General features: G+C 47.9%; 1 protein-coding gene across 3 annotated transcripts in view; it reads right to left on the bottom strand.

The window, feature by feature from the left end:
• PAK4 (p21 (RAC1) activated kinase 4) overlaps window positions 1-12,549 on the bottom strand; it is a 90,369-nt gene that overhangs the window by 71,019 nt on the left and 6,801 nt on the right. The window contains exon 1 of one of the 3 annotated variants that reach the window (XM_074937325.1): window positions 113-397. The exons of 1 other annotated variant lie outside the window; for it this stretch is intronic. The gene's annotated coding sequence lies outside the window, so the exon portion shown is untranslated. Of the gene's footprint in view, window positions 1-112; window positions 398-12,549 lie in introns of those variants that run through there. One more of the 3 variants, XM_074937327.1, reaches the window with a different exon arrangement.

The following is a 12,549-nucleotide window of genomic DNA, read 5'->3' as shown; positions in this document are numbered from 1 at the left end:
TTCAAGCAGTCCCCTGTGTACTGCTACGTAGCCGTTGATACATATACAAAAGGATCCAAATTCTTCATTTAAAAAAAAAATTATGGCAGCCTGTGACGGGGTCAAGACTCACCACCACTTACGCCTCCTGCTGGTTGCTCCGGGAATTCGCTCTTGACCGCTGCGGAGCGTCCTCAGCGCGTGGGGTCTTGCTCATTGTCCGTTCTGCTGCCCTGAGACCCACGTTGCTCCCCGCCTGGCGGCGTCCGCTTTAGGACACTGCCCTCCGGCAGTGCCCACTACTCCCGACTCGCCCCGTTCTGGGGGGGTGGTTAACAGCAGTTTTGGGGACTCGCACCTGCCTCAGTGGCCAACCACAACCCAAAGTCTAGCCCTTTAGCTCAGGGGCAAGTTGCAGTCTGTACTGGCCACCGTCTTCGGTGGCCAGGTGCAGTGTGTGTGTGTGGGGGGGGGGGAACCAGGCCCACCCACTACTCTGGGTCTCAGCCCAGGGACCCTCTAGCGGCAGCCTCTTTCTGCCCTCCTTCATTCCCCTCTTGTCCACCTATTCTTCCTTGGGCCAGTTCCCCTTTAGCCCTGTGCACCTTCTCAGCCCTTTGTAGCAGGGTCTCCAGCCTGGCAAGTAATGGGGCTGGAGCTCTCTCCTGCTCCCCTGCCCCCCGAGCCTGCCCAGCACTGCTCTGTCCAAGGTGCTCGCTCCCTTGCTAGTCAGGGAGAGACCACCTTCTTCTCTGCTAGGCCGCCTTTATATAGGGCCTCACCCAGCCCTGATTGGCTGCCGCTTCCTTCCCCTGATTGGCCCTCTACAGGCCTTTAATGATTGGCTGCTGGTCTGCGCAGCCTAAAAAGGTCTGTTCCAGCCCTTTTCTCAGGGGTTGGGGCGACCGCCCCACTACAGAGCCCCAGTCATCATTTGGCATGAAACCAAAGAAATGCAGGTTTAAAGAGGTTATTTCAGATACCACCCACGCAAGTGTTGCTGTGAATGAGACGAGGAAAAGGGAGGTGGGGACACACGCTAAGCAAATCATTTCTCCGTGTGTGATCACACACACATTTTTCCCAAAGCTAAAAGCTGCAACCGATTAGTTCAGGATTGCTGCAGTGTCTGAAGAGGAAGGCGGGTGAGCCACAGGACTGGGAATCAGGACGTCTGGCTCCGCTGCATGACCCGGGCAAGTCACATCCCTGCTCTGTGCCTCAGTTCCCCCACTAGCAAACAGGCCCTAATCTTCCAAACATATTAGTGCTTTGAAAGCCTCCTCGGATCGAAAGCATCTGAACGGGATTGCCGAACAATGTTATTTTTCGAAGGCTAGGACTGGGTAGAGATAGGGATTCTGTCTCTACCATAATCAATCCAGCGCCCTTCACCAACTCCAGTTTTACACCCCCTATACTCATGCACCACGCCAGCCAGCTCAACTGGTCTTAAACGTGAGCAATTACCAAAGACACACGTAAACCACCACACAGTTTAGGCCATCCAATTTGCACAACTGATAATCCAATTTGCTTTCGTACTGCTCTAGCCACTACCCATACGCAGCCCTGGCCAGAAAGAACGGAGAACCGAAGCCTCCCAGACCCAATGCAACATTATATTTCCAGCTACAAACCATCACGTTATTCCAGCTGTTCTAAGCGCCTAGCCCTGGAAATTCCACTGTCCCGCAACATGGATTCTACTGACTAGCAGAGCTCCTAACAGGGAATGCTATATAAATATACAGCTTATTTATATATCTAGAAAGAGCTTGAGAGTGAGATGCAGTCCCTTTCTTGAGGACAGATGGAATCTCAAGGCCTCATGTCTAAGGCCAAATTCATCCTTGGTGGAATTCCACAGGGCTTGCCCCAGAGTAATTTAGCCCCTTTGTATTCCCCCTTTATCACAGAAGTTTTATCCATCTCCGAGTGGTTTCCCCATTATGGTATTTGGGTGAGGGTCTCATTTGCAGAGGAACTGAAACAAGGGCAAGTCTCAGAGTAACAGCCGTGTTAGTCTGTATTCGTAAAAAGAAAAAAGAAAAGGAGGACTTGTGGCACCTTAGAGACTAACCAGTTTATTTGAGCATGAGCTTTCGTGAGCTACAGCTCACTTCATCGGATGCATAGCATATCGTGGAAACTGCAGAAGACATTATATACACACAGAGACCATGAAACATGCAGCCTCTGCTGGAATCCAAGTATTCAGCCAGGGCTCGACTCCTTATTAATGTCACATTAGGGAACCAGCCAACGACAGACAGCAAGGGTCTTATTTACAGCAGCACACGAAGGATGTGGAGCTATTCTACCCCACCCAACATTTGTTGCACAGATGCCAGAGCACACAACATCATCCATCTACAGAGCTGTGTTTCAAAGCACAGTCACGCAGATTGTCGAATGGCCAGGTTAGGAAAACAGAACACGCACTTTTCCCTCTCCCTAGAGGCCAGGCACTCGTGACTTCATCTCAGGAGGCGATTCAGCCGCCTAGAAACCAGGCGTATAAACTTCATCAAACAAAGCTAAAGCCAGGGAACTAGCTTGGCTCCTTAGCCCACGAGAGACAGTGACTAACAACTTCATAAAAGAAAAAAGACATAACCCAGTGACTCCACCAGGATCTAACAAACTGTATAAGTTTAGCAGTTCGGTGGCTGGACTTGGCCAAAATGCTGGCTTTTCCTTTCTGCTGCACAAGGTTCCTACTGAGGCAGGACTGGGGGGAGGAAGAGGGGTGGGGAAGGCAGGCATGCAAAGAATGCAAGAAGATCTGACACAGGCATCTCCAGCTATGCCACCTAAATAGCACGTTAATTAGGCACACATTCTAGCACTCAGCTTTTCCCCAAGCCATTATACTGGTGGAGCAATGAGGCTTCAACATGGCAAGTCAGGGCATTTAACCAAAAAGGAGTAAAATCCAGTGGCATCAATTCAATCAACCTCACAATCTTTAATGTATTTAAACACTTCCTTATCTCAGTGGGATGTTGAGGATAGTGTTCCCGCTCTACAGATGGGGAAACTGAGGCACAGAGAAGTGACGTGACTTCCCCAAGATCACACAGGGAGTCTATGGCAGAGCAGGGAATCGAACCCTCAGAGTCCGGACCACTGGACTATTCCTCATCTCTAAATTCAGCCCTCATCAACACCCTTTGCAATCCCCTGTGGGCGTCTCCACACCACCCCTTGCCCCTTCAAACTCCCCACCCGTGCAGACCCACCACTGGGAGCGCTCTTTAGACCAGCCCCACCAGCAGGGTGCAGTGGGGAAGAGGGGAAAACTAGGATGTGCACAAATCCGTGGACACAATCACAACTTGCAGCCTGCCTTGCCTTTATGAGGTTGCACGTCTCTGTATACGCTTCAGCAGAGGCAAATTTTAAGGAGGGACAAGATAGCGGCTTTATGGATTTTGATTAGGAGCTTTTCCCCTGGATAAGGGGCAACGACACTTGCGCTCGCTGGAGAAGCAAAGAATCAAGTGACCGAAGCTGGCAATCACTGGCAGAGCGAAGGCAGGAGTCGACCTTGTGATGGGATAATAGGTCAGATAGGTAGGGAGTTCTAGTTCACTGAGGGATTTGAAAGCCCAGACAAGGTGTGGGTGTTGGATGCCGTGGAAGGGAGGAGCCAACGGATGGACTTTGGAGGGGGTCATCAGAGTGACAAGTCCAGAGGGTAATCTTAGCAGCAGAAAACCTGGATTTGTGCTGGAAATGGCCCAACTTGATTATCATACACATTGTAAGGAGAGTGATCACTTTAGATAAGCTATTACCAGCAGGAGAGTGGGGTGGGAGGAGGTATTTTTTCATGCTTTGTGCGTATATAAAAAGATCTTCTACACTTTCCACAGTATGCATCCGATGAAGTGAGCTGTAGCTCACGAAAGCTTATGCTCAAATAAATTGGTTAGTCTCTAAGGTGCCACAAGTCCTCCTTTTCTTTTTGCGAATACAGACTAACACGGCTGTTACTCTGAAACTTAGCAGCAGAGTTTTGAATGGATTTGGGGGGCCGGGGGGGGGGGTGGGTGAGTATAACAGAAAATGGAGGTTCCTCACCCCACACTGTTCCCTTGTTAAGTGGGTGAAAAGGGCAGTCAGTCTCCCGCCGTCCATTTGGTTCTAGGCCCCTCCACCCCCGCTGAGAGAGGCCATTAGTGTCAATGTTTGTGTACACAACATGCACACGCCCATCCAGCAGGAACAGGGTGGAGACCCAAACTCTTGTTTCACAAAGACACGAATTCAGGTCCCCTGGGGTGGGTTCACAAAGAGCACACCCAGAAATCTGCCTGCAAACTCCACAATCCAAAATGCTACGGACAAACACCCACGCTCTCCCAGCTTTCATCACCCCCTGAACACAGCACTGTGTCAGGGTGAGCCAGACCTATTTAAAACCCATCCTCCTAGAACAGAAACATGCTGACTGACCCTAGGCAGCTTCTCCAGAGTGAAGGGAGCCCCCCCATGATGTGACAGAGCCCTGAAGGCGTAGCATGCCTGCACAGGGCCGCATCTCTTCATGCGGCCCACACTCCTCTGAAGCAGCTCAGGTGATTAAAGAGAATGTAACAAGCTGGTAGCAGCTGAGAAGTCAATTTATGTTTCAGCAAGTCATTACCATTTGGTGCTAATTAAAGTGCAAGCTGATTAGCCAAGTAAAACCTTTAATTAGCCCTTTACATCACTTACTAAAATTATAGCTTATTCACACCCTCTAATTGTGCGTGCAGGGAAGGCAGGGGGCTACCAGGTTGGATACAATTCTAAAGCACTATGTTGCTTGTGACAGCACTGCTAATTTTCATTAGAAAACAGGCATTATTTAAGCCTTTCTTTGTCCCCCCCCCCCCCCATCAGTTGGTCTCCGACTCCATGTTCTTCTTATTTAAAAAAAAAAAAAACCAACACTTTGGTGCGTACAAATCGTTTTCTTTATTACACGTTCGGAAGGCTTATGCCCTGCAGATAGGGAACGGGGCTCCTGGATTCTACTGCCAGCTTGGCTATTAGGTGTATTACAGTAGCACCCCAGGACCCCATTGTGCGAAGCTTTGGACAGGCACAGAAAAAGATGGGACATAACCTCACTTGGCGACCTTGGGAGAATTACTGCCCTTCTGCGGCTCGTTTTTCCTTTCGGCAAAGCAGGGGCGATACATAATCCACTTTGGGAAGCACTTTCCTATCAAAGCGTTCAGCAGGTATCACCCGCATTCAAAGCCTTTCTCTAGGCGTCCACAAAGTTAGCCCCCCCAATACCCCTCTTCGAGACATTGTCCAACTCCCCGCCTGCCTATTTCAACGCCCGCCTTCCAACACCCTCTTTGCTCCACTCCAGCCTTCCCCTCTTGTCGATCCATTTGCATCCTTCTACCAGTCAACTTTGCTTCTTGCAGGACACCTCTTTGCTTGGAACGCCCTCCCTGCCCTCACGAGCCCCACCTTCACTGAAATCCGTCCTTCAAAACATCTTCTGGGAAATCTACTTACCACAATCCTCAATTAAATATAGACTGACCAACTGGCAAAGCCAAATGAGCAAACAGTGATCTCTGTGCAGGATAAATAGGGCCCTATTGAATTCAGGGTCCATTTTGGTCAGTTTCACAGTCATAGGATTTTAAAAATCGTAAATTTCATTATTTCAGATATTTAAATCTGAAATTTCACAGGGTTGTAACTGTGGGGGTCCTGACCCAAAAGGGGGCTGGGGGGGGGCTCCCAGGGTTATTGTAAGGGGGGGGTCACAGTATTGCCACCTTTATGTCTGTGCTGCTGCCCTCAGAGCTGGGCCCTCGGCTAGCAGCCGCCACTGTCCGGCGAGCCAGCTCTGAAGGCAGCGCAGAAGTAAGGGTGGCAATACCGTGACCTCCCTCCTACAATAACCCTGCGACACCCCCCACCCAAATCTCCCTTTTGGGTCAGGACCCCCAGTTTGAGAAACACTCCCCCCACCCCCCCCATGAAATCTGTACAGTATAGGGTAAAAGCACACAAAAGACCAGATTTCACGGCCCGTGATGCGTTTTTCATGGCCGTGAATTTGGTAGGGCCCTAAGGATAAGTAGTCTCTGCCCCGCTATGGATATGCGGACATCTTACTCACAATCCTTTGTTGTTGCTGCTGCTGCGTTCTTGATCCAAGTAGACAACTCCATTCAACAAGCTTGTTGCCTTCACTGCCTCTCTGCACACCACCCACGTGCAGGATTGTATGTTGTAAGACTCCAGGAGCACGGCCCTAGCTTTATTTGCTTGCACACACAAAAGAGGAAGATGGATTACGCCTGGGATCGAACATAGGTCTGGTCTACATGACAGACCTACATCGTATAACTACGTTGTTCAGGAGTGTGAAAAATCCACACCCCTAAGCGACAGTTAATACCAACCTCACCCCCCCCCCCCCACACACACACACTTAAACAGCGCTAGGTCGGCGGGGGAGCTTCTCCTGCTGGCAACCCACCTCCCCGAGAGGCTGCAACTCTGCGCTGCGCCACTGCAGGGTTTTATGTATAGGCCAGCCCTAAGAGTTTGTAGAGGATACAGACCAGCAATATCAACGAGTCTGGGATATGCCAAAATAAAGAGGCGGGACACACAGTTTAAGAACACTGACCTTAATCCCCTTGCAACATTCCTACTGACTGCAGCCCACATAGCAGTTAGATCACTCTTCCGAGGAATCCCGATGGAGGACCTTAACAGGATGCGTTAAGGGCAGAGCAGCAGCTGTAGGACTGGATTTTGTTGGCAGGACAGTCCCTAGTTTTGCTTTTTGTCAGTGTAACGGATTGTAATTACTACATTGCCCTTCCATAGCACTTTCACTGGAAGTTTCCTATGTGCATTGCAAGCAATAATTAAAGATGCCTCAAAGTTCCCCATGGGGCAGGAATTAGCCTTACTTTACAAAGGGTGAAAACTAGGGCACAGAAAAGTGAAGTGACTTGCAGTGTAAATCAAGGTCAGAGGTGGAAGCAGAAGGCAGACAAAGGGTATGTCTTCACTACCAACATTAAAGTGCTTTTACATGACTGAGTAGTCGCAGCAGAGCTCTCTCCCAGCGCTGTAAAAAAAAACCCACCCCCACAAAGGGAGGAGCTCCCGGCGCCGGTGCACTGTCTACACTGCCACTTTACAGCACTGAAGCTTACAGAGCTCAGGGGGGTGTTTTTTCACACCCCTGAGCGAGAAAGTTGCAGCGCTGTAAAGTGGCAGTGTAGACAAGGCCTAAGAGACAGAGTGGATAAGCCTAACCACTGAACTCCTGCTTCTGCCCATTTTCTTGCTCTAGCAAGGAGACCTCAATTTCCTCCTTACGGCACTCTGACCGAAAAGAATCCTTTTAGCGGTGTGAGGGATTAGATTTAAAAGCCAATCTTAAAAGAATTATGTAATGCATAGGCTGAGAAAAGAATGTCTGTACATCTGGGTATAGTGCTTAGATTATCCAGAAAGTTTGTTTTTAAAATTCATATGATACATAGAGTACATAATCAGCAATAACCCAAATTTAGGTGAATAGATTTAACAATAAGTTTAGATATTAGAATCTGAATATTCGGGTACGTCACTCGTGAAAAGTTGTACAGAGATTTGGTTGTGGAAAGCAAACTATATCAATGAGTGGAGATTGTCCCTCAGTAATTGAGAATCAGGTAGGTTGTCCATTTAGAAAATACAATCCATGAGGAAAGTATTTCAGTTACTTTCCTGATTGCGTGTCTCATCCGCACTCCAGTTCATCCCTCCTGGTATTGCCAATGTCCGGTGATGTGTTCTCTCCCTGTCCTCTTCCATTAAAGTGACATGTCAGAATGCACATTCCAGCATGTGAGAGCTACATGAGAGCCCAAGGATTCCTAAAAAAACAATTACCACCGAGCCACTCGCACCGGCAAAGTCAACAGGGTAACGCTGCCACTGAAGCATGAAGCGTGTTCAGGAGACACTTGAAAGGCAACACACAACCTCTGTCCACCTGCAACAGAACTGCCCGTAAACTGAACTCGAAACTCACACACAAACTCTGAATTATTTAGTCTTGCGACAGCTCTGAAGGACTCGGTTCAAAGCCACAGAAAGAATGCAGGAGCTGCTGAATAGCAACAAGAGACAGATTTCCCTTCCCCCTCCCCACCCCCCTGCCAAAAATTCACAAAAAGACAAAGAATCATCCCAAATCCATAAAGCATTGATGTGGCACTCTGACCGTGACTAACAGATGATCCTGCCTCACCGGGCCCACATAAGAAATCAGCAATCTGGAATTCTTCGGGCCAACAAGCCGCTATTTCGGTTTCCGAAAGCACCTGACTCTTCTGAATGGATTACTTCCATTAAGCCTGGGGATAGAAAGCGGAGTGAACAGAGCTGCTTCCATTTTAACAATTGCCTAAATCTTGGGAAAAGCAGCTCCCTTGAGACACACTGTTTTGCAATGCAGCTGCACCTGGCCTGTATAAAGCGGTCTTTGAAACACTACAAACCTGCCGCAGCTCAGTTCAGAACACTTTTTGCAACAATCCCTCCAGTTCTCTCCTAAGCTCAGGAGAAATCAGTTTTTATTCAGTTTAATAAAACACACACATGCAGCCATAATTAGGCCTCACAGAAGCACCAGAGCATTCTTGGGATGTTTTGCTGAGCCATAAAGGCCTTCTGAAAAGCAGCTCATTCAGAAAAGGGACCTGCCACTTTCATTACGACCCACACACCAGCCCATGAAAAGTTTGTGACCATGGAGTAATTGATCATAAACTACCACGCCCTCAACAGGCAAACACACTTTGAATACACCGTGGAGACGAAGCTTCTAATACACCTGCAATGCAAACGACTAACAATAAGACTTCAGTTACAAGAGAAGCCGTTCCTGGGAGATTGAATTTCAGTAGCACAATGTCCCAGAGCACAGAGGTATCTCTGGTTTTACAGGATCAGGTGAGGGTTGGGAAGATTCCTGTAACGAGCATTAATTATGCAGCTTGCATCAGAATCACAGAGTCCTGTCCTAGTTGACTCACTCCTTCAGCTTTTCATAGGCACACAGGACTGGTCTTCACTGCAACATTAGCCCAACATGACTCGAGTTTTGCCCCAACCTGATTCTCATCCAGGCACAAAAATCTCTGGCTCGAATTAGGTCCTGGTTTACACTAGAGCTAGCTAGGGTCCCTGAGGGGGCACGGGTCGAAACTCCGGTGCTCCTTAAACAAGCGCTTGTCATGCGGTAGGGGCACAGCTGCTCAGTATCACACCGCTACACACTGCTCTCCCCCACACCAAGCTACCTCACGTACAGATGACTCTGCAGTGAAGCAATACCCAGAAACCCATTGTTCACCTTGCTGTACAATTAGAGTGTGGAACTAAGGCCTTGTTTACAGCAGGAGCACACAGAACTCTTCAGAGTAACAGCTGTGTTAGTCTGTATTCGCAAAAAGAAAAGGAGGACTTGTGGCACCTTAGAGACTAACCAATTTATTTGAGCATGAGCTTTCGTGAGCTACAGCTCACTTCATATGATGCATCCGATGAAGTGAGCTGTAGCTCACGAAAGCTCATGCTCAAATAAATTGGTTAGTCTCTAAGGTGCCACAAGTCCTCCTTTCCTTTTTACAGAACTCTTCATTCATCACCACCAGTAACAGCAATGCTAAAAGCGGAGGTACAGGCAGGGCTCTGGCATTTTTACCCTCTAACCCTGCTCCGAGTAAGTCCTGGGCCTGATTCTGAGGGGTGCGGAGTAGCTGCCACTCCCTGCCCTCAATGGAAGTTAAAGGTGCACAGCTGCTTTCAAGATCAGGCCCAAAGTCATGTGCCCAAATTATCACTGTGCTCAGTTTTGTCTGTGCATGGAACATCCTTGATAAGTTTATGAACGGGATACGACATGATCCAGGAGGGTCCTATGCCTTGATTCAATAGGGATCAAAATTTAACTCCTTCCTTTCTAGGCAGGCTGACCAGAGATTCGCAACACAATCGACCTAGAAGAAGTCGTCTTAAAACTATGCAGCATGGTCAGGAAGTTCCTCAACTCAGGAGCAGCCACATAAAGAATTATGGCTTCTAACGAAGAGGAAAGATACAAAGACTGAGCACGAAACAACACAGTGAGGTCAGTGCTTTGGGCCTAGCCAACAGAGCAATGAGCTGGCTGAAAAAAGAAACAGAGGAACTAACCCAAAAATCTAAATCCTGATGGAGGGGGACTGAGGCTGCCAAATTCCCAATAAGTAGAACGATGTATCTTAGGGTGCAGAGAAATACTACTCTACAGGACAGATCCAGTCATAAATCCAGATGGTGCACAGAACTGACAGCTTCTCTCAAAGATGTTCGGGGCGGGGGGGGGGGGGATGGTTCTTCAAGCGCTCACAATTAGCAACAGAAGGCTCTGCAGAAAACCATTCCCAACCCCAATGTAAAAATAAACTTCCTCCCCCAACCCCACGCTGCTGCCACCCACCGACTCCTAAATTATTAATCTGAAGAGGAAAAAAAATCAAGCAGCAAGGAACCCAACCCTTCGCTTTGATTTCACAGTGAAGAGTCTTAGATGTATGTTACATAAGTGTATTCTGCACCCACTACCTTCTCTACATCAGTCTTTCTAAAACTGATCATTTTCTGTTAACCCCCCCCCCAGCACCTCTTTTCTCTCCCCATGCTGGCTTTTCCGCCATCATCCTGGCTTTCCAAACTCAACCTCGCATGAACCATAATTTCACTCCTCTCTCAACCTCCCCATTAAACTGGTCTCTCGCTAAGTCCTGCTGCTTTGCTTCTCTACCACCGAAGTCCACTCGTTCCTCAAAGTGCTTCATTATTAGTCATCCTAATCACATCTTAATTGCTGTCTCTCTTTCCTTTTCAGTTCTCGCCACTCCGGTCTATCTTCCCTCTCCTCTCCATGTCCTCACCTTCAGAGTTATTCAGAATCTCGCCCTCCTCTGTGCCTTTATTATTCCCTTTGTATAGAAAAGGCATACCAGGAGCTTCTGTTCTCTCGCTCGTAACACATGAACATGGGGACGGACATTCAATAAAGTGTCAAAGGCGGCAAATTTAAAACCAATAATTAGACTGTGGAACTCACTGCCACAGGAAGTCGCTGAGGTCAGTAATGCCAAGATTCAAAGAGACATGGGCATCTAGGATAAAAATATCCAGAGTTCTAATAGTTAATACTAACAAATTTAAAGGATATTAAACCTTTTGCTTCAGGGCTTAAATCAATTTTCATTAGACCACAGTGAGACCAAACGTAGGGGACAGATTATTGCACATCTGCTCTACTGGGGAGGTTCTTACACCTTCCTCTTAAGTATTTGGCGCTGGCCAATATTGAAGACATGATACTGGACTAGATGAACCTTGTGTCTGATCCACTCTAACAATTCGTATGCCCTCATCTTTACATCATTATTCATCCTCTTCTTCCCACTCCAGCCTGGAACCCCCTCGTGCTTCCTGTTTGCCAAGGAAGCAACCTTCATAAGATTCAGACATTCCAAGGCCAGAAGGCACCATTGGGATCATCTAGTCGGACAACCATAGAACCTTACGTGAGCCTCCTCTCCCCCTTTAAGTCTATTCGTACAAGATACCCCTCCATCTCACAATTCCTCTCTCCTTGCTCTCCCATGTCTTGTACCTCAGCTGTTTGGGGCAGAGGACAAGGTCTCTCTGGTCATAAAGTACTACATGATTTCAGCACTGAGGTGGGGCTTTAGAGTTCATTTCTGTGTCCGCGGTTCAGGTACTGAACCCTCCAATGGGGTAGGAACAGAATCTGAGTGGGCGCTACCAGGTGCCTGTTTTTATTCAGCGTTGTCAGCCTGCAGATGAACTCAGGTCAGAAGTCAACCAGAGAGGGCTTTTGGAGAAGGCTGAGGGTGTGATACCTGGAACAACAAAGAGATGGAAGAGAGCTTTTCTGCAGGGGGCTGGCTGGCTTCGTTCCTGTCTGATTGATTATTCTACTGAATGAACATCAGGGTGCCTAGGAGTCTTTTTTACTATTTAAAAATAAATAAATGTGATAATCACTGTGTTGCGTGGTTGGAAGGCTCCTTCTCCTTCATGCTTCCCAACTGGAAAAGTGGCAGTTTCCCCCACTTAGGGGCCTACATTTATTACCATTGAAAACCATCAGAAGGGAGGGGAAAGTCAGTGAGAGACGGTGAAGAGGCAACTTGATCATGTCTACAAGTACCTATGTGGAGAGAAGATATCCAATACTAGGCTTTTTAATCCAGCAGACAAAGGCACAAGAAGAGCCAACAGCAGAGTTCAAACTGGGTTTCTTTTTTCTTTTTTTTAAACTAACATCAGTGGCGACTAACCACTGGAACAGATTACCAAGGGATGCAGTAAATTCCACATCACTTAAGAGTCTTCAAATCAAGATTTAGAAAGACGGCCCAAGACATACTGTAATTCAGCCACAAGTTATTGTATTAGATACAGGAATCACAGAGTGAAATTCTCTGGCCTGTGTTATGCAGCAGATCACAACTA

This window comes from Natator depressus, chromosome 23, assembly GCF_965152275.1.
Source record: "Natator depressus isolate rNatDep1 chromosome 23, rNatDep2.hap1, whole genome shotgun sequence".
NCBI lineage: Eukaryota > Metazoa > Chordata > Testudines > Cheloniidae > Natator > Natator depressus.
Note: the sequence above shows the minus strand (reverse complement) of the source record. Positions and strands in the feature narration are given on the sequence as shown.